Source organism: Amblyraja radiata, chromosome 3, assembly GCF_010909765.2.
Source record: "Amblyraja radiata isolate CabotCenter1 chromosome 3, sAmbRad1.1.pri, whole genome shotgun sequence".
NCBI classification, from domain to species: Eukaryota; Metazoa; Chordata; class Chondrichthyes; order Rajiformes; family Rajidae; genus Amblyraja; species Amblyraja radiata.
This window is the reverse complement of record NC_045958.1, coordinates 41582411-41604241: the sequence shown is the minus strand read 5'-3', so window position 1 is coordinate 41604241 and position 21831 is coordinate 41582411. Positions and strand designations below refer to the sequence as shown.

The 21831-nt window shown below is 42.5% G+C and overlaps 1 long non-coding RNA gene across 4 annotated transcripts in view; it reads left to right on the top strand.

Annotated features, from left to right (window-relative positions):
* The window catches only part of LOC116970953, a 110056-nt gene that overhangs the window by 41993 nt on the left and 46232 nt on the right, over window positions 1–21831 (top strand). For 2 of the 4 annotated variants that reach the window (XR_004411366.1, XR_004411365.1), the window contains exons 5-6: window positions 7862–7962; window positions 12897–13001. The exons of 1 other annotated variant lie outside the window; for it this stretch is intronic. This is a non-coding gene — a long non-coding RNA (uncharacterized LOC116970953). The remainder of the gene's footprint in view (window positions 1–7861; window positions 7963–12896; window positions 13002–21831) is intronic. One more of the 4 variants, XR_004411367.1, reaches the window with a different exon arrangement.

The following is a 21831-nucleotide window of genomic DNA, read 5'->3' as shown; positions in this document are numbered from 1 at the left end:
TGGGGCGCGTCAGCCTGGGAGGCAGTCTCTCTAGGAGAGTGAAAACTCTGATTTAAAACCTCCACTGCCTTTGGCCATATCCAGTCATGGAATAAAGCTCCAGGAGTAAACCTCAAGGAAAATCTGGAGTGGAATCCCTAAGGCAGTTCGGTCGTTGTCTACACCCTCGCTCTGGCAGCTCCTGAGACGGCGCTGGTGCCAAACTTTAACGGCAGCTGCGTCCTTTGAATCGATCAGCGACCTTGGAGAGGGAGGACGGCTGCATGGGCAACCAGCCTGTCCTCCATATGACATCGCCAGGCTTGTATCCGATAAACTAGGATGCATCACCCAGGTCAGTCATGAACCGAGGGGGGCCTACTACTACCAAAGGGCCCAGCTGGAAGCGTACTCCATTCCCACTGGTATAGAGCTGTGAAGTACATCAACCAGCAGCCTGCTCAACAATAGCTTCATGAATAAATGTTATTTTGAGGGTCCTGGCGAAGCATTAATCATGAATGAAATTTGATGTCTAATAAGTAACATCCCTTGGGACCCTGCACATATTTTCCACCTCTCTCTTTCACATACTGGGCCTGGATTCTCACAGAAGGAGTGAAGCTTCTGCCATGCGTAGTGAGCAGATCAGTGATGGTATAGACACTAGACCTGGCTGGGTCTCTTGCATCAGCTGTTGTGTGGTGACACACGATGCCCCAGCTACTTGGTGTGTTGGGAGGAACTGCGGATGCTGGTTTAAATCGAAGATAGATACAAAAAGCTGGAGTAACTCAACGGGTCAGACAGCATCTTTGGAGAAAAGGAATAGGTGACGTTTCGGGTCGAGACTCTTCTTAGACTATTTTATATCTGCTTTGGGCAAAACATTGTTTTAAGGAGTTTCCTTAACTGAGGGATTGTGTAAAAATGTTATTTGTTCAACACCAATACCAGTTGGTCTTCTCCAGTGAATGTAAAGTTTGTTCTAAATCTAATAAAGGGAAATATGCAGAGAAGTGAGCCTCATGATGAAATAATATATTTGCTGAAAGTAAGTTAGATCTCAAGCTTCATGATGACAATTTGAGAAGTAAAAGTCCTGAAGAGAAAGAGCTGATAATTGTAATTTACAAATCCCGCCATTGACAGCTAGGCAGCCTGGAGGAGCAACCCAGCGACATGAACATTCGAACCAACTATAGACAACTAAGGTACACAAAATTGCTGGGGAAACTCAGCGGGTGCAGCAGCATCTATGGAGCGAAGGAAATAGGCGACGTTCGGGCCGAAACCCTTCTTCAGACAGCTATTTTGTTACAGTCATGTATGTTATGTTGTGTAAGCAGCTTGAAAGTAGTAGTTTAGTGCAAAATCTCATGTGATGATTTATTATGTGATGGCACAATACTATATCTTTTTAGACACTTCAATGATTTGACGTTGCAGGCTGCAAACTGCTGCTGACAATATACTGAAGCACTAACCGTAGATTTCCTGGTGGTGCTGTATTTATATACACTTCCACTGACAAACAGGGGTTTTGTAACAGCAACCAAAGTACAACCCACGTGATTAATAGGGCACGATACGTGCAAGTTTGTTCACTTTGCTCCAGTTTCTTAAATCTGTCGATTTCACACAAAAATAATTTGCCTTCTCTACCTTGGTGATCTGGCATGAAAAAGGTAGGGATTATTTCTGTTTTGTTTGTGAATTTTAATGCCAATAATAGTATAAATATTCATTATCTATACATGATATCTATACATAATGTCCATGCCTGGTTACTTTGCATGAATGGCACCTGCTATTGATGTGGAGACACATGGGATTGTAGATGGAGACACAAGAAACTGCAGATGCTGGAATCTTGATCAAAACAAGGTGTTGAAGGAATTCAGTGGGTTAGGCAGCATTTGTGGAACGAATGGAAGGCAATGTTTTGGGTTGGGACCTTGCTTGAGATTGATTAGATGCTGGAATCTGAACATAAACAAGCTGCAGGAGGAACCCAGTGGATCAGGCAGTAATCCAGATAAAGCTCCCAACCTGATATATCAACTATCCAATTCCCTCCACAGATGCTGCGAGACCGACTGAGTTCCTCCAGCAATTATTTTGGGTTTTCTTACATCAGTTTTCTTCAATTTGGTGAGCAATTAACAGTCTTAAAACAATAATATAATAATAATAATACATTTTTTTGTATAGCGCTTTTCAAGGACTCAAAGTCGCTTTACATGGTGAGTCAAGAACAAAACAAAATAGAGCAGTAGACAGAGATGCAAAGGAGAGCGGGACATGGGACTAAGGGTATGCAGAGGTGAAGAGATGGGTCTTGAGGCGGGACTGGAAGATGGTGAGGGAGAGAGTCGGATCAGAAGGGGAGGAGGAGAGCCTGGAGAGCCTGGAGAGAGGCTGGGAAGTGGCAGAGGACTCAGAAGGGCAAGAGGGGTTGAGACAGAGGTGTTGATTTCAGAATGGAGCGGAGACCGGCTGAAATGGATCTGAGGGACCGTGAGGGTTGGTAGGGGAGAGGAGGTCAGTGAGATAAGGGGGGGGGGGGGGGGCAAGTGGTTGAGGCTTTGTAGGTGAGGACCAGGATTTGTAGATGATCCGGTGGGAAATGGGAAGCCAGTGAAGTTCTTTGAGGACTGGGGTGATGTGGTGCCAGGATTTGGTGTGGGTAATGAGTCGGGCGGCTGCATTCTGGACCAGTTGGAGTCGGTTGATGTTGCTGGATTGATTGCCAAAGAGAAGAGAGTTACAGTAGTCCAGTCGGGAGGAGATGAAGGCATGGATGAGTCTTTCAGCAGCGGGGGGGTGTGAGAGAGGGTCTGATTTTGGCAATGTTGCGGAGGTGAAAAAAGATGTTTTGACAACATGGCGGATGTGAGGCTCAGGGAGTGTTGAGTCAAAGATCACGCCAAGGTTGCGGGCCTGAGGGATGGGGAGACAGTGGTGCCGTCAATAGTGAGAGTGGGGGTGTTAATTTTGGTAAGTGTTGATTTGGAGCCAATGAGGAGAAATTCTGTTTTGTTACTGTTTAATTTAAGGAAGTTGAGTTGCATCCAAGATTTGATGGCTGACAGGCAGGAGTTGATATGGGAGAGAGGGGGGTGGTGGGGGGACTTGGTGCTGAGATAGACTGGGTGTCATCAGCATAGCAATGGAAGTCCAGTTTGAAGTGACGGAGTATATGACCAAGGGAGAGGAAGTAGATGATGAAGAAGAGGGGGCCGAGTACAGAGCCTTGGGGAACGCCTTGAGTGACAGTGGCTGTAGCAGAGGTGTGGTTATGGAGAGAGATGAAGTGGGATCGGTTGGAAAGGTAGGAACGGAGCCAGCTGAGTGCAGAGCCTTCAATGCCGAGGTCTTTGAGTCTGGTGAGCAGGATGTTATGGTTCACGGTATCGAAGGCCGCACTCAGGTCGAGGAGGATGAGGATGTTGAGGGAACCAGTGTCAGCAGAGGTGAGGAGGTCGTTGAGGACTTTGAGGAGAGCAGTTTCTGTGCTATGGAGGGGGCGAAATCCAGATTGGAGGGGTTCGAATAGGTTATAGGCGAGGAGGTGGGAATGAAGTTCTGACGCAACGATACGCTCCAAGGTTTTTGAAAGAAAGGAAAGAAAAGAAAGAAACAATGTTATCTTTGTTAGTGCTGGAGAGTGCTGGAATAACTCAGCAGGTACGGCATCATCTCTAGAGAATATGAATAAGCAACGTTTCAGGTCGGGACCCAACTTCAGACCTATTGTAATGGGGAAGAAAGCTGCACGAGAGGTGGGTGGTGGGATAAAACCTGCCAAGTGATAGGTGGATACAGGTGAGTGGGACTTTGATTAGCAGATGGTTGGACAGATAAAAAAGACAAAAGGTAATGAGATAAGGCGAGAAGAGGCATAATATGTGAAGAGAGGGGAAGGAATATAGATGGAAGGGGATAGGGGAAGAGGAAAGAGAGAAATGTGTGTGCATTCAGGGGGGGGGGGGGGGCAGGGAAAAGAGGGGAGAAAAGAGGAGAGGGCTGGTTCTGCTCCTCCTCGTCTTGCTCCTGCCAGAATAAGGCAGCAAAATGTAAGTCCTAACCAGCTGATTGACAGCTGGCAGTTCTATAGTGCCAGTATCAACACTTGATAGTTGGCATTCAAGCAAGGTAGGTACAGTGCCCTCCATAAAGGGATTTCTATTGGACAGATTCTGATTCACAGGTTTCAAATCTATTTGCTTCAAGGGCGGTACAGTGGCGTAGAGTTGCTGCCTTACAGCACTGGAGACCCAGGTTTCATCCTGACTATGGGTGCTCTCTGTATGGAGTTTGTACGTTCTCCCTGTGACCGTGTAGGTTTTCTCTGGGTGCTCTGGTTTTCTACCACATTCCAAAGACATGCAGGTTTTTTGGTTAATGGCTTAAATATCCCTAGTGTTAGTGTACAGGTGATCGCTGGTCGGCATGTTCCATGATGTAGCTCTAACTAATCTAATTTCTTTGCATTTATGTTGCAGGGATTAAATGTTTTACACACTTCTGATGAAATGTTACAGCAAGCTTTAGAGACTGTTTTTTAGAAACTGATGAGGAATTAAGGTTTAAAGGATACAAGCAAATGGGCTGGTTTAGTTGCGGCATCTTGGTCGGCATGGAAAAGTTGGACTTGGGGGCCTGTTTCAGTGCTGTCGGACTGTATAACTCAATGAGCATTATGGAAGTGATATCTATTTAGAGGGAATTATGAAGCAATTCAATGCACCTTTAACTTTTAAGGCTTCTTATATTTTCATATCATATGTTACTTTTGAGCGCTGCATTATAAAAATAAAAACAAGCCAAGCTATAAAAACTAGAAAGAAGATAAACTGTGGTCATAAATAGTTTGTAGCTCAGTGATTGAAGTCTACACAATGACAACTTAAATGTTTCAGTATTTAAAAAAATCATTATAAATGATATGATTGAGTTTCTGGGTTAATTAATCTTTATAATATTGAATAAACAGGTTTGACATTGTGGTAATGACTATCATTTGTAACGATTAAATTGAACAGTTTAAAAAAATATTCCTTGAGAAAGAACAAGGGAATTATTTGTGGTCATAACTGTCTTAAAATGTTCACTAACAATTAATGTTGTTTAACAAATCTATAATCAGTTCAGCACCAATGGGCAACTCAGAAACAACTGCCACATGTCAAAGTAAATGCAGACAGCTACAAAGAAACAGAGGCACAAGAGAAGTGTTAGATTGCCTGAGGCATTCTCTGCTGTTAGCCATTTAAAGAATTTATTTTAAACAAGGGTGCCCAGGTCCTGCATTTATACTAGCTGGGCCAACCATCACATTAGGAATAACCTTTTCTTTCCTTCTCCTCCTCTTTCAACCCCTCTGACACTGAGTGTGCTTGATGTAGTTCTCCATAAATTCTAGCACTACTTTTGCAGCCATTGTTCGAGTATGTGCACACAGGCAATTATGAGCATTCAGAAAGCTCACAGGTTTAATGGTGATCTATTTGATCTTTCCTTTACATTTATGTTACCTTATTCATACTGTTTAGGATTTTTCCGGCTGCTACGGTTTCCTCTCACACTCTAAAGACATACAGGTTTGTAGGTTAGACACAAAATGCAAGAGTAACTCAGCAGAACAGGCAGCATCTCTGGATAGAAGGAATGGGTGATGTTTCGGGTCGAGGCCCTTTTTCAGACTGAAGAAGGGTCTCGACCTGAAATGTCACCCATTCCTTCTATCCAGATGCTGCCTGTCCCAGTGAGTTACTGTAGCATTTAGTGTCTATCTTCCGTGTAAACCAGCATCTGCATTTCCTTCCTACAGGTTTGTAGGTTATTTGGCTTTGGTAAAATTGCAAATTGTCCCTCGTGTGTCGAATAGTCCAATTGTACGGGGATTGCTCGTCGGCGTGGACTCTGTGGGCTTAAGGGCCTGTTTCCGCGCAATATCTCTAAACTAACCTAATCTAAAGGAGAGAAATTTTCCCCCTGCCAACTAGTCTTCTCTGAGCACTAGAACATTGTCTGTTGGTGTCACTCACCTCTCAATATTTATTTCCAATGAAGTTAATATGTGTTTGGTTACTAAAATAATGGATCGATCCATTCATTATTTACCAAATTTAAAATGTAATTCCATTCATGCATTTAATGCAAGTCAACCTGAGGTAGTTTAATGTCATGAGTGAGATAAATCTCTTAATGGTTTAATTCAGGAAGGGTGTATGTTCTACTACAGTATTTCTAACAAGCATCAATAATGCACAATCTTGGGTGATTAAAGCTTACTTATGACTAATAAGTTAAGGTGAAATATTTTCGTATTTTCTATATTGAGCAAATAAAATAAACATTGGTTATTGAATAGGAGCTGCCAAGTCTCCTATATCTCAACTCCATGTTCAGTAGGTTTATAGAGCAAGACATTTTATTTTATTGACAATATTAATTTTATTAAAAATTGTGATATCAGGTCCAATGTAAAACTTACACTTTTCCCCAACTCTTCTGATTTCTATCTCCAAGTACTGACTCTCTTCACCTGTAGCATAATCTCCTGCTCCCACAAAACCCTATTCTAGCAGCTGTGATCTCTGTGCTTTTGATCCTCTTTCTCTCTTTTACCTTGTCTCTAATAGCATTGGCATCAATGATCTGCCTCCACCAAACCTTTTCTGATAACATTTATCTTGGTGCCTGTTCCCCCTGCCCTTTTCCCAAAAGGTCTGAATAATTACCCTTCTTGACCTCCTTTCCAACTGTGACTTGCTTCACCAATAACTCGACTCGCCTACTCCTTTTCTTCTCTCCTTATTTGGGTAGGTCTGCAGCGTTTGATATTTGAATCAATTTCTTTCCGTAACGATCTCTAAATCTCTTTCTCTCTTATCCCCTTTTGCAGATGTCCCAAAAGTATTTAACTTTACCAGCAGTTGGGGGTGAAATCTTTATTGCATCCATTATTCTCTTCCTCCCCCACTATTTACTGCCGACATTTATCTGCTCGACAATAGTACATTCCAGTCAACGGGAACGTACTTAACTTTCATGGAAGCTGGCTGTACAGTATCCCGAGAGAACAGTAATACAGCAAATCACTTCTCATTTAAACCCATTACATAAAATTATCAAAAATGTATGATATACAAACCGTCATTATATCCCAAGCCTTTATGATAAAGAGAACCAAAAGATATATAAAATAGACATCATAGAACATCATTAATATTTCTGAATATTATTTTGAGGGAAATGAATTAATTTCCCATGGTTTTAGCTATTTCTTGGCTGAGGGTAAAGCAAATTAGTCTGTAATATAAGTGCACTACACAGCCATTAGTCATATTTTAGTGACAACCTTCTCCCAGCTGCATAGAACACATTCACTACTACAGACTTGGTACTGATTACGCACAGTACCACATCTGGAATTCATCCACTCTATAATGAAATGTGAACCATTTTGAACTATGGCCTGCAGACAGAATTCAATAATACCCCCTCCCACGGTCACACTATGTTAATGGAGATGGCAAGATAATGAGAATATTAGTGAGTGAGTGAAAGTGTTTCTGCATTTATGTGACCACAGCTGTATTCTGATACCTACAAGTGTCACTTACTGTGTTTTGGAATTCTTATGGTGTCAAATATAATAGTTAATTGGGTCCAAAGTTTGGAAAGAATGTACGGACATATGCCAAAGTAGGATGGAGCTGCAATTCATTACCCGGTTTGACGTCACAAAATACATTTGGAATGATTCAAAAATATTTACTTTGTGTTAAAATCTCAGAATTTGTAGCTTTCTTTTTAATCCATAATTTGTAAGAGTATTTTCATGAGTTATTTTAGCAATGTTATTTTCCAGAACCAGCTACATGAATCAAGTTGATTCCAAACATTAAATTACATATGCCAGACAGCATAAACCACAGAATGTCGACTGAAGTCTAGACTCCAGGGCATCAGGTAAATTGTGTTAATATTGCATATTAATCTTTAAACATGAGGAGAAATTAGTGCCCAAAATCTGAAGCATGGAATTAGAGGAATCTTTACAGTAATCTTCAATAAGCTGCCCTATTAGGAAATGTAGTTGTGCCAGTTTAAATGAAGCCATTTTTTAGTTATGAATCCTTGCTGGCAAACCAGGCTTGAAATCCTGACAAACTAATAAGTTTGAGATGAAGAAACAAAGAACTGCAGATGTGGTTTAATACACAAAAGGATACAAAGTAACTCAGCTGGTCAGGCAGCATCTCAGGAGAACATGGATAAATTATTTGTTGAGGGTCTTGCCTGACTTGCTGCTCCAGCACTTCATACCTTTTTGAAGATTGAGATGACATCAGGTTACTAAAGGGCATGTCCCACTGTACGAGGTAATTCAAGAGTTCTCCCGAGTTTTCCCCTGATTCGAACTCGGAGAATGTCCGTAGCGGGTCCGTAAGAGTTCATGGACGTCTCGTAGCGGCTCGTACGAGTAACGGTAGGCACTCGGAAATCCGGTAAACTCGTTTTTTTGACGTTTTTTCACACTGTGAAAAATGTCCATGTAAATAAATACTCGTGATGAAAAAAATTGTTACTTTTTACTCATACGAGCCGCTCAAGATTTAGAAAAACTTGTACATGCCTTTATTAATAGTAGGCTAGATTATTGCAACGGTCTCCTTGCAGGTCTTCCAAAAAAAAACTGTCAGGCAGCTACAGCTTGTTCAGAACGCTGTTGCTAGAGTTCTAACAAAGACCAAAATATTTGAGCATATTACACCAATTCTTAAATCCTTACATTGGCTCCCTGTATGTCAGAGAATTGATTTTAAAATCCTGCTGCTCACCTATAAATCACTACATGATTTAGGGCCAAAGTATATCACTGACATGCTTCCACTATATAAGCCTTCTAGACCGCTAAGATCTTCTGAAACCAATCTGCTAGTGATTCCCAGAGTAAATACAAAACATGGGAAAGCAGGATTTAGTTACTATGCAACAAATAGCTGGAATAAACTTCCTGAAGATTTAAGACTTGCCTCAACTTTGACCACTTTTAAAACAAGACTGAAAACTTTTATGTTTACTTTAGCTTTCAGCTAAATCTTAACTACATTGCACTTTTAACTTTTGCACTTTTTATAATGCATTTTTAATTTTGCTTTTCTTTTCTTTTCTTTTAGTTCTTCTATTTTATTTCATTTATTATTTCATTTATTGTATGACATGTTTTTATGTGAAGCACTTTGAGTCTGCCTCGTGTATGAAATGTGCTATATAAATAAAGTTTGCCTTGCCTTGCCTTGCCTACGAGACATCCATGAACTCCTATGGACCCGCTACAGACATTCTCCGAGTTTGAATCAGGGGAAAACTCGGGAGAACTTTTGAATTACCTCGTACAGTGGGACAGGCCCTTAAAGCTTCATCATGGCAGCTCCTGAATAGGCAGCTCAAGAATACCAGTGCTTATGAAGAATACACTTTTCTGCTTTGGATGAGGACACGATTAGCTTCATGAGTGAACCTCCATGACTGAGTGACCATTGATTATCACTGGCAATACTTAAACAGGAATGGGTGCCTGAAAAAGTTGTTGAAGACCTCTGCTATTCGTTGGAACAATAAAGGGAGGGACTGTAACATAAAGAATCAGAAAAAAATATTTAAGGTGACGTATCTTTATTGTCTATCCTGCCCTTCTGCCTGCTGTACAATTCCTCAAAAGCGTCCTCGACATAACAGTGGATAGGCAGCTGTCAATGAAATGCTTCATTGTAAGGTGGAAGGAGCGAGCTCCGTAAATGGGATAAGTCATAGGTCCTTGACAGCCACAAGCGATGTTGTTCCTGCACTGGTTTGAGGACTGAGTTATGGTGGCAGCAGGTGATCTAGTCTCGTCGATTCACTAAAAACACCAGGGAAACTGCTCCTCAGTGAAGTTCAGGTACAAAAGGACCCACTTGAACATTTTCAGAGTTCATGGCCACTTTCTTGATGTTTGCCTTGTTCCTCTTATCCCAGCTATTCTGGTTCTTAGTTGTTCCTCAGCCCCAAAGGCATCCTGACCCGTTATAGTCATCGAGTCATATAGCATGGAAACAGGCCCCCTCACCCCACTTGCACACACCGACCAAGATGCCCCATCTGCACTCGTGCCACCTATCCAAGATTGGTCTATATCCCCCTTTCCCATCCATGTACCTGTCCAAATGTTCATTAAATGTTCTTCTATTACCTGCCTCAACTACCTCCTCTGGCAGCTTGTTCCATATACCCACCACCCTATGTCACCACCCATGACTGTAGTAAAAATGGACTGAAAACAGGCAAAACCAAAGCAGCAACAACAAAGACTTCTGGTCAGAAACTAGTGAGAGGAAATAGTCGAAGCATTAAGCAATGGGTTGAAAGGAGCGGTAGAGTTGCTGCCTTATAGCGGCAGAGACCCAGGTTCGATCCTGACTACAGGTGCTGTCTGTACGGAATTTGTATGTCCTCGCGGTGATTGCTGGTCGGCGTGGACCAGGTGGGTCGAAGGGGCCTGTTTCCATGCTGTATCTCTAAACTAAACTAAACTAAACTAAACTAAACTAAACTAAACTAAACTAAACTAAACTAAACTAAACTAAACGAAACTAAACTAAACTAAACTAAACTAAACTAACTAAACTAAACTAACTAACTAAACTAAACTAAACTAAACTAAACTAAACTAAAGCAACTGATCCATTTAGAACAGATGAACCCTTGAACAGGCACTGCTCACAGCAACTCTGTGAATTGTTGAGCAAGTTTATTGCACTGAGTCGTGCCTGGAAGAGAACAATTTGAAAATATTTGCGTTCATCAGTTAAAAATCTATCTGACAGTTATAAATATTTCCAATGCCTGTGGAGGAGTGTGATCTAATATGCTGAGCAGCTCACCTCTGGCAGGGACTGGGAACATCTGCACCATGTCCAATACCAGGCAGGCAGTACAGCCATAAATCAGGAATAGTCATAGCTCTAGCTAGGACGTGGATCAGTGTCTCTCAATGTGGGGCTAGTACTGGCAAATTCAGTTATACTCGAGCACCAGGGCATCATTAAACTGGCCCTAGACGCTATATGCTCTTATTTTCTTGCTGTGTTCCATCATCCACCTCTATCTCCATGGTGACTAACTGCATTATTCCTGCTCTTCTTCCCAATTCCTATCCAAATACCCCTGTTCCAAATCCTACAGCCGTGAATATTCATCAGCCAATTGAGCTTCTCCCTCTATAATGGCGACTGGAGCTTATTCGTTAAACTGGATTTTGAGCTTCTAGTTGACTGGCTTTAGTCCTTACAATTTGCCTATTTGTGCGTGCAAAGTTTAATGGAATATCTGTCCTCATTTCATCCAAGTGTGCAATATTTTGTTTTAGAAATTCAATTGCATTGGGCATTGAGTATGACATGCTTTTATGTGCTACACAATTGAATTAAAGTTTAAATTCAATTGCTCACATATTTGACAGCATGTAGAACAAATTACATACAACTCAAACTGAAAGTGCACATTTCTGTGCATAGAGTCATAGTCATAGAGTCTTACAGCGTGGAAACATGCACTTCGGCCTAACGTGTTTCCTAAACGTTACGATAGTACCGGCCTCAACTGCCTCCTCCGGCAGCTCATTCCATACACCCGCCACCCTTTGTGTGGAAAGGTGACCTCTCAGGTGCCTATTAAATTCCCCCCCCCTCACCTTAAACCAATGTCCTCTGGTTCTCAATTTCCCTACTCTGGGCAACAGACTTTGTGAGTCATATGGATTTCAATGGAGATGCCACAATGGCATTAATTGTTTTGCAACCTTCTTGTGATCTATTGCATTAATACAGCGATGTGGACACACAAACATGAAACACCAGGATATGGGTTGGTGGGGGCGCTGCAAGCCGGCGCCCTGTCAGCAGCGTGTCCGTTTTTTTCTACTTTTTTTGTTTTTTTAGTATGTTTTAATGTATTTTTTAATGTTCCTTTGTGTGTCTTGTGTGGGGGGTGGTGTGGGGGGGTGAGGGGGAAACCGCTTCGGTCGCCTCCTCCATGGAGAGGCGACTTTTTCCAGGTCGCCTCCCCCGTGGCCTAACAACAAGGATCGGCGCGGCCTTTCCCGGAGACGCACCCGGGCCTTCAGCGGCGGGCGCAGCGTGGACTCTCGGCGTGGAGCGGGCGAGCCCTCGCTGGGGCTCGCCGGAGGGTAGCACTCCGTTTCGCTGGCCCGTGGTAGCTGGCAGCCTGAAGCCGCGGTCTGCACAGCTCCAGCTGGCGCGGCATCTGCAGCCCGGGATCCCTCGTGGGGGACCCGGGGGGAAGATGCTTCCACCCCCGGCCCGCGGCCGCGGTAGCGATTTACCATTGCCGGGGATCCCTGGAGGGGAGCTTCGTCTGCCGGCCCTGCAGTCTGCGGTGCTTCTGGCTGCGGCGCAAACTTTAAATCTTCGAGACCGCCGGCCTGCTGCCCTACACCAGCCTGAAGCCGCGGTCTCCGGTGGGGAAGAGCCGATCCTGGACTTACCTTGACTTTTACCTTTCCTTTTATCATCTGGATGAGGACTGGCCAATTCTGTGCCTTCCACCACAGTGATGAATGCTGTGGTGGATGTTTGTGTTAATTTTTATTGTGTTTGTGTGTTCTTTTCATTGTGCTGCTGCTGGCAAATTCATTTAACTTGCACTTTATGTGCAATGTGACGAATAAAACTGATTGATTGATTGATTGACCATAACCCAGGAAAGAAGCCTCTGACCAAAGGAAGGAAATGTAGGTTCACCTTAAAAGGATAATTTTCACCTGTACTTCCTCTTGGGGAATTATTCATGGACGATGAAAGGGGATACTCCAAGAGTTCAAATGTCTTCGTTTTCTACAGGTGTGACCTACTTTATTTAGGAATTATGAGCCCCATCTGCTCCCACCCTCATCTCAGCTCTCAAGATATCCAACCAAATGTCGGAGAAGTAGGGATTCCTCTCCTGTAAGTGTCCCTGCTATCTTTTTGCTTTATTTATTCAAGGTGTATGGGCTTTGCGTGCTGAGCCAGCATTTAATTCCTTAATTGCTCGAGGATGGTGGAGAGCTGCAGTCTTTGAGGTTCATAAGGCAAAGGAGCAGAAATAGGCATTCGGCCCATCGAGTCTACTCACAAGGAGGTGAGGGCATATCCACCATGTTTTTAGGGAGGGAGTTGCAGGGCTTTGATCCAGGTTCCAAGTCAGGATGGCATGTGGCTTGAATGGCAACTTCCAGGTGGTACTTTTCCTGTACTTTTGATGCCCTTGTCCTTCCAGCTGGTTGAAGATGTTGGGTTTGGAATGTGATGTCGATGGAGTCTTGGTGATTTTCTGCAGTGAATCGTGTAGAGGATACATCCTGATGTAAGTGTGTGTCAGTGGTGCAATCAGTGAATGGGTGTTGATGGGGGCTGCTCTGTCCTGTATGGTGTTGAACCTCTTGTATATTTAGGCCACTTGATCCACACATGACCTTTGTGTACCCAGTCTGAAGAAGGGTCTCGACCCAAAATGTCACCTATTTCTTTTCTCCAGTGATGCTGCCTGACCTGCTGAGTTACTCCAGCTTTTTCATGTCTATCTTCGATGTACCCACTCCAAGTACCTTTGTCACTATCTACTATCCACTCCCTGTTCCTTTTTCACTATTCACTATTTGTTCACGTCACAGTCCCCTTTCTATTCCTGTTCTGTTGGCCAACAGTCACTCAATCTGAAAAATTGACATAAAAATGCTGGAGTAACTCAGTGGGTCAGGCAGCATTTCTGAAGAACATAGATAGGTGACGTTTCGGGTTGGGATCCTTCTTCGGATTGATTGTAGTAGCGGGGAGAATGCTGGAAGAGAGAATGTGGGTGAGCCAAAGCCTGGCAAGTGATAGATGGATTCAGATACCTCTCTACACTTAACATCTGTTGAGTTGGCCTGGTCTGAAAATAATAATGTCAAATTTTCCAACACCTAACTGGTGCAGAGTTTGTCCAGATAACTTCTGAAAACGACAACGTTCTGCAAAAGATCAGTACCCATTGTACACTTCAGATTTAGTTATTCATGCTATGTGCCTGGATCCCGGCAGTACACATGCTGCACGCACCACTTTTGGCTCTGATCCTACCACCAGATTTATTTATTTAACCCACTGAAAATTCTTGAAGGTTTTTGCTTATTAAATAATTTCCATTTGCTCATTCTAACTTATTATTTCTACTTACTGGCTCAGGTTATGCTGGATCCAGACAACCTGCAGCACATTGATTAGCTGGATTGCAATTATGTTTTTGTTTTTTAAGTTAAATATCCAAAAGATCTGCTGGAAGTGCCAGCCGATGGCAGCAAACTAGGACAACAGGCATCTGGGACATTATTAAATAATGGGGGCAAAAATCTGCAGAGAATTTTAACCTGTAATGACCAGTGAGACAGTAAAATGAGTTAATCTTAGGTCCTGATTGCAATTCAGCACAAACCTGCCCATTATTGAGTTTAATGGACATGAGCTTGGATACTTTAAAAATGTCGGCAGGAGGTGAGGAGAGAAACTGTGGTATTCGGGTGGTGTGTCAATGCAGGGAGGTGTGTCCAGTCCCCAGCAAAGAACCACACTCACCAGTCTGTCAGGGTGGAGACTTCAGCCCTACGCCACAGTAGTAGGTGCCATGCTGCTCGCTGTGGCCCACTCATAAGTTCATAAGGCCCATTAGGTCTACTCTGCCATTCAATCATGGCTGATCTATCTCACCTTCTTAACACCATTCTCCTCCCTCCTCCCCATAATCCCTGACACCCATACTAATTAAGAATCTATCTATCTCTTGCCTTAAAAATATCCATTGACGGCATCCACAGCCTTCTGTGGCAAAGAATTCCACAGATTCACCACCCTCTTACCTCTGGTCCTAGACTCTCCCACTAATGGAAACATCCTCTCCACATCCACTCTACCCAGGCCTTTCATTATTCGGTATGTTTCGGTAAGCACCCTCAACACCTGTCGTTATCACAAGGCCCTCAGCGCCAAGATGCTTTTTTTCCTCAAACTACATGAGACCAATCTCCTCACTTAGAATCACACAACATGGAAAAGGCTCTTCGTCCCAACTTGCCCACACCTACCAACATGCTCCATCTGCACTATCCTGCTTTTGACCCATAAACCCTCTAAACGTCTCCTATCCATGTACCTGGTTAAATGTTTCTTAAGCATTGTGATAGTAATGTGGACAATTCGTTAATGAGGGAGGGTCAGGGGTTCATCACAGGTTCCCAGCAAGTCTGCACAGGCAGATGTCTTTCTTAAAGTACGGGGTATATCACCTGTGAATGTACAGAGGGACTAAGGGCACTATGACAAAGTGGTGCTCAACAGGTCAGTGCTTTGTGGGGTTTCAGTGCATATAACTCAATGCAGGATCGCACTTTGAACACATATTGTGTGGAAATCCAATTCTGGTTTATTCTTTTGCTACTGGTTTCCAGGATCTGCCAGCATGCTTCAGTAAAATATACTTTTGCATAGTGGTGTGAAAGCTAATGATCAACTGTCTGGTTTTGCAGCAGCTGGGATAGAAAGTTCAAATTATATATTCATCATCCCAGCAGGATGTATTTGAATAATTGTGTTCACTCCCCTGTGTGTGTTTATAATCTCCATCATCAATATAAAGACAAAAAGACAGAATGGCCTGAAAGAGAGTGACTGAGATAAATAGAGTGCACAGAGGAGAATAGCACATAATATAGGAAGTGAAACTTGGCCTTCGCTGGACCCTGATTTTCCAGTTATCCTAATTCCCCAATACCTTCAAATTAGAAATAGTTTATAGTTTCTCTGTTGAGCTGTGTAAAAATTAACCATGTTTGTTATTTTTAGTCACATTATAATTCAGACAAAGTAGTTAAAAAAACAGTTCAAATGGGAGACAGCCTTGTGCATGTATATTTGAACTTGAATTTATATTTTCTTAAAAATCTTAAACAATTCTTTTTAAGTCTGTTTCTTTTCTGGTTGATGGCCGGTCCAAATTGTTATGCTATCATAACAAACGCACATTCCTGTATTTGAAATTTCTGGTGTACAAAAACCTGCTTCTGCCACTGACAACGTTTAGAGGCTGCTTTGTGTCAGACCATGAACCCCATTTGAAGGCAGACTAACCAGATGTGGGTTTGTTGAACAAATGATTGGTTATTTCTGCACATGTAGTTCTTGCAGTTAAGTGTTACCAGCTTCCCAGGATTCCACAGGAATAACATCACGTATTTCTTTAACCATTAGTTATCACAATTTTTTCCTTCAATTACTGCTCTAGAAATAATCATCATTATTGGTACCAGTTCAAATAATCCCAAGAAACCCACAGGAAACTAATATTATGTTTATAACCTTTAATGATTTTCAATATTATTGATCTTCAGAAAGATGGAAATAATTGATTTCCTACTGCAAAGATCTCAGACAGACTAAATCCTGATTTGATTTTTGATCCGTGCTGAGTTATTTGATCTTAGCCTAGACTCTAATGGGTGTACTGCGATTAGTTTCACCATCCATGAGATAAGTAGAAGGAAGAATCAGAGTAGAGTTCACACATAATTGGTGTCCAGTGATTCCTGCTGAACTGACCAAAGCTAATATTGAGCGGACTTGCATTGTTATGTAGCTCAGTGATGCCAGTCAACTGGTCAAGCTGCCACTGAATAAGAAGGATCAAAGGAATGTTTGTATCCATGGATAATACCCCATCACGAATCATGGTCTCAAAATTTGCCAAATTTGTAATGTTTTTTCTGCAAATTTCTCTTGAGGTCAGTAAAAATAAATGTTGATCTTTCTGTAAACTATATGATTTGGGAAATGTTGGTGCTAATATAGACCTGGGTGTATTTGCACAGGCCACTGAAAGCAAGCAAACAGCAGGTGAAGCAGGCAAATGGTACATTGGTCTTCATTTTAAGAGGATGTGAAGGAAGGAACAATGACAAATTGCTACAATTATATGAGGGTTGTAGGAAAATGGAGCCCTGTAGAATGTCATCCATGATCTAGTTGGATGGTAAAGTAGGCTTAAGGGGCTGAATACCCTCTCCTGATCCTATTTCTCGTATTTCTAGATATTTGTTGGTGCCTGGAAGACACATGGTCTTTAGTAAAGACCTTGCTCTTTATGTCTACCAAACCATTTTGTTTTGAATGGTGGGGGACATCATGAGAAGCTAAATATCATGTAATCTCCAAACTTGCAACCCCTAACTAATGTTCAGTGCACAGCAACAGGAACTTTGGCACATTTCTCTTTCCCAGCTAGAGGTACCAAATCTAATTGCTTGAAGTCGAGTCTATAATAACATTTACGCAATTATTATTGGCCTGCATGCACTTAACAGTGAAGCACATTCTCTGGTATATTTTTGACTAAATTGGTATCAGCAAGATATTTTTCATGTCGTTTCACAGCTATCCCAAGAGAATGCCGTTGATGCATAACTGGTCAATATGGTAGCCGTTAGAAACAATTAATAGAACATAATTTATTAAAATGCCATTATGCTATTTTGCTTAATAATGGCTTTATATTTAATGAAAATAAAAATTCAGTCAGGACATTCATCGTGGCAAACATGTAAAGAATTACTTGTATTACAATCACGTCATCAAGTAATTTTGTCTCGCTGCCAGTATGTCTTCTAAAAAACATGAACTCTGGCAAAAGTTCACCATAACATTGATTTAAAATTCTGCTAATCTGAGAAAAGTCATGCAACATAACACAGGCTCCAGCAGAAGATACTGGTCAAAAATATTCCTGAAAGATTACAAATCATTCAAATGTGTGGATTTTGTGATGTAATGTTCCTGCATTAAGAAAGACAATGCAGGATTTTGTCCACATACATATAAATCCTTTCACCCTCTACTTCCAACACAAAAAGAGACTAAACATAAATGAGTGAAATAAAGGCCATTCGCCTAAAATCTAGCTATCTTTCCTATCTTTTGATAATGAACCGGATTTGATAAGCGAGCTCAAGGTAAAGGAACCATTAGGAGATAGTGACCACAACATGATATGATTTCACCTGCAATTTGAGGGAGAAGGTGAAATTGGATGTGTCTGGATAGCAGTAACAGGATCGGTCTGAGTCAGCATGGATTTACGAAGGGGGAATCTTAAGGAATTTTTTGAGGATGTAACCAGGATAATGGACAAGGGAGAGCCAGTGGATGTGGTGTACCTGGACTTTCAGAAAACATTTGATAAGGTCCCACATAGAAGATTAGTGGGCAAAATTAGAGCACATGGTATCGGGAGTAGGACGCTGACATGGATAGAAAATTGGCTGGCAGACAGGAATCAAAAGGTAGGAATTAACGGGTCCCTTTCAGAATGGCAGGCAGTGACTAGTGGGGTGCTGCAAGGCTCGGTGCTGGGACTGCAGCTATTTACAACATATATTAATGATTTGGATGAAGGGATTAAAAGTAACATTAGCAAATTTGCAGATGACACATAGCTGGGTGGCAGTGTGAACCATGCTATGAAGATGCAGGGTGACTTGGACAGGTTGGGTGAGTGGGCAGATGCATGGCAGACGCAGTTTAATGTGGATAAATGTGAGGTTATCCACTTTGGTGGCAAAAACATGAAGGCAGATTATTATCTAAATAGTGTCAAGTTGGGAAAAGGGGAAGTACAACGGGATCTGGGGGTGCTTGTTCATCAGTCAATGAAAGTAAGCATGCAGGTGCAGCAGGCAGTGAAGAAAGCGAATGTCATGTTGGCCTTCATAACAAGAGGAGTATAGGAGCAAAGAGGTCCTCCTGCAGTTGTACAGGCCCTAGTGAGACCACAACTGGAGTATTGTGTGCAGTTTTGGTCTCCAAACTTGAGGAAGGACATTCTTGCTATTGAGGGAGTGCAGCGTAGGTTCACATGATTAATTCCTGGGATGGCGGGAACTGTCATATATTGATAGATTGGAGCGGCTGGGCTTGTATACTCTGGAATTTAGAAGGATGAGAGGGTATCTTATTGAAACATATAAGATTATTAAGGGTTTGGACACGCTAGAGGAAGGAAACAAGTTCCCAATGTTGGGGGAGTCCAGAACCAGAGGCCATAGTTTAAGAATAAGTGGTAAGCCATTTAGAACGGAGATGAGGAAAAACTTTTTCACAGAGAGTTGTGAGTGTGTGGAATTCTCTGCCTCAGAGGGCGGTGCAGGCTTGTTCTCTGGATGCTTTCAAGGAAGAGTTAGATAGAGCTCTTATGGATAGCGGAGTTAAGGGATATGGAGAGAAGGCAGGAACGGGGTACTGATTGTGGAAGATCAGCCATGATCACTTTGAATGGTGGTGCTGGCTCTAAGGGCCGAATGGCCTACTCCTCACCTATTGTCTATTGTCTATTGTCGGTTTTGCAGCTGAGCAAAGGAGACTACAGAGGCATGAGGGAAGAACGGGCCAACGTTGACTGGAAAGGGACCCCAGGTGGAACAGCAATAGCAAGAATTCCTGGGAATAATTGGAATCTTTTCATTCCAAAGAGGAAGAAAGATTCTAGGGGGATAATGAGGCGACCGTGGCTGACAAGTGAAGTCAAGGACAGTATAAAACTAAAATAGAAGGCATATAACATTGCAAAGATTAGTGGGAAGCCAGAGGATTGGGAAGCTTTTAAAGAACAACAGAAGGTAACTTAAAAGGCAATACAGGGAGAAAAGATGAAATACGAAGGTAAGCTAGCGAATAATATAAAAGAGGATAGCAAGAGTTTCTTCAGTTATAGAAAGAGTATGAAAGAGGCAGGACTGGACATTGGACTGCTGGAAAATGATGCAGGAAAAGTGATAATGGGGAATAAAGAAATGGCAGAGGAGTTGAATGACTTTTTGGTATCTGTCTTCAGTCGAAGACATCAGCAACCTGCCTGAAATTCAAGAGAGTCAGGGGGTGGAAGTTAGTGCAGTGGCTATTACTAAGGAGAAGGTGCATGGGAAGCTGAAAGGGCTGAAGGCAGATAAGTCACCTGGACCGGATGGACTGCACCCTTGGAATCTGAAAGAGATGACTTTAGAGATTGTGGAGGTATTGGTAGTGATATTTCAAGAATCACTAGAGTCAGGAGTGGTTCTCGACGATTGGAAACTTGCCAATATTACCCCGCTGCACAAGAAGGGAGCAAAGCAGAATAGTGGGAACTATAGGCTGGCTAATCTGACCTCGATGGTTGGTAAGATTTTAGAGTCCATTATAAAGGATGAAGTTAAGGAGTACTGAGAAGTTCATGATAAATAGGCTGAAGTCAGCATGGTTTTGTGAGGGGGAGGCCTTGCCTGACGAATCTGCTGGAATTCTTTGAAGAGGTAAATAGCAGGACAGGCAAAGGAGTCAGTAGATGTTGTTTACCTAGATTTTCAGAAAATCTTTGATAGGGTGCCACACGCGAGGCTGCTGAGGAAGATGAGAGCTTATGGTATTAAAGGGCAGATACTAGCATGGATAGCAGACTGCCAGGTTGGCAGAAGGCAAAGAGTGGCAGTAAAGGGGGCTTTTCCAGGTTGGCTGCCAGTGACTAGCGGAGTTCCGTAAGGGTCGGTGCTGGGGCCACTACTCTTCACGTTGTATATTAGAGATTTGGATGAGGGAATTGAAGGCTTGGTGGCCTAGTTTGCAGATGATACGAAAATAGGTGGAAGGGCAGGTAGTGTAGAGAAAGCAGGGACTCTGCAGAAGGACTTGGACAGTTTGGGACAGTTTGGGAGAGTGGGTAGAGTAGTGGCGGATGGAATATAATGTAGTAAAGTGTGGAGTCATGCATTTTGGTAGTAGGAATAAAGGGGAAAAAATCCAGAAATCAGAGGAGCAATCGGGGAGTGCTGGTGCAGAATTTCAAAAATTAATCTGCAAGTCGAATCGGTAGTAAAGAAAGCAAACGCAATGTTAGCATTTATTTCAAGAGGGGTAGAATACAAAAACAGGGATGTAATGCTGAGTGTCTATAAGGCGTTGGTCAGGCCAAATTTGAAGTATTGTGAGCAATTTTGGGCACTATATCTGAGGAAGGATATGCTGGCTCTGGAGAGGGTCCAGAGGAGGTTCACAAAAATGATCCCAGGATCATGCACCTACTTGGAAAGATTTTTTTACTTTTTGACCTAGCTTGCTGCCTCCCAGTAAGTGTTCAGGTATAAAGTTGTTCTCAGTCACCTTCAACAGTAGCAGCAACACAACTAGAATTCATACCACCCTTTTAAAGTAACAAAGACCTGCTACAAATCCTCTTTGATTTGGTGTGTTAACATCAAATTAATGGCAGGTGGCCAGCATCATCCCAACCACAGAAAAGAGACATTGATACTAGGAGACACAATTTGAATCTCATGTGCCTAACAGAGGTGAGTTGGAAATCCTGAACATAGATGTTACTATCTCTTCACAGAGTGGAAGTGGCACTGAAATAACATTCTTTCTATATATGAAAGACTTTCTTGGAGGATTAATTGATTGTGAAAGGGAGTGACATAAGCACGGTTGACTGGCTAAGAAGTATTTACAAAAGGAGAGAATTAGTGGCCAATAAACATGTTTTTGCACCTACTTGGAACGAAGGGGCAGGGATGGCACAGTGGCGCTGTGGTAGAGTTACTGCCTTACAGCGTCAGAGATCCAGGTTCAATCCTGACTAGGGCTCTTGTCTGCATGTAGTTTGTATGTTGTCCCTGTGACCACGTGGGTTTTCTCCGGAAGCTCCGGTTTCCTCCCACACTCCAAAAACGACAAGTTTGTAGGT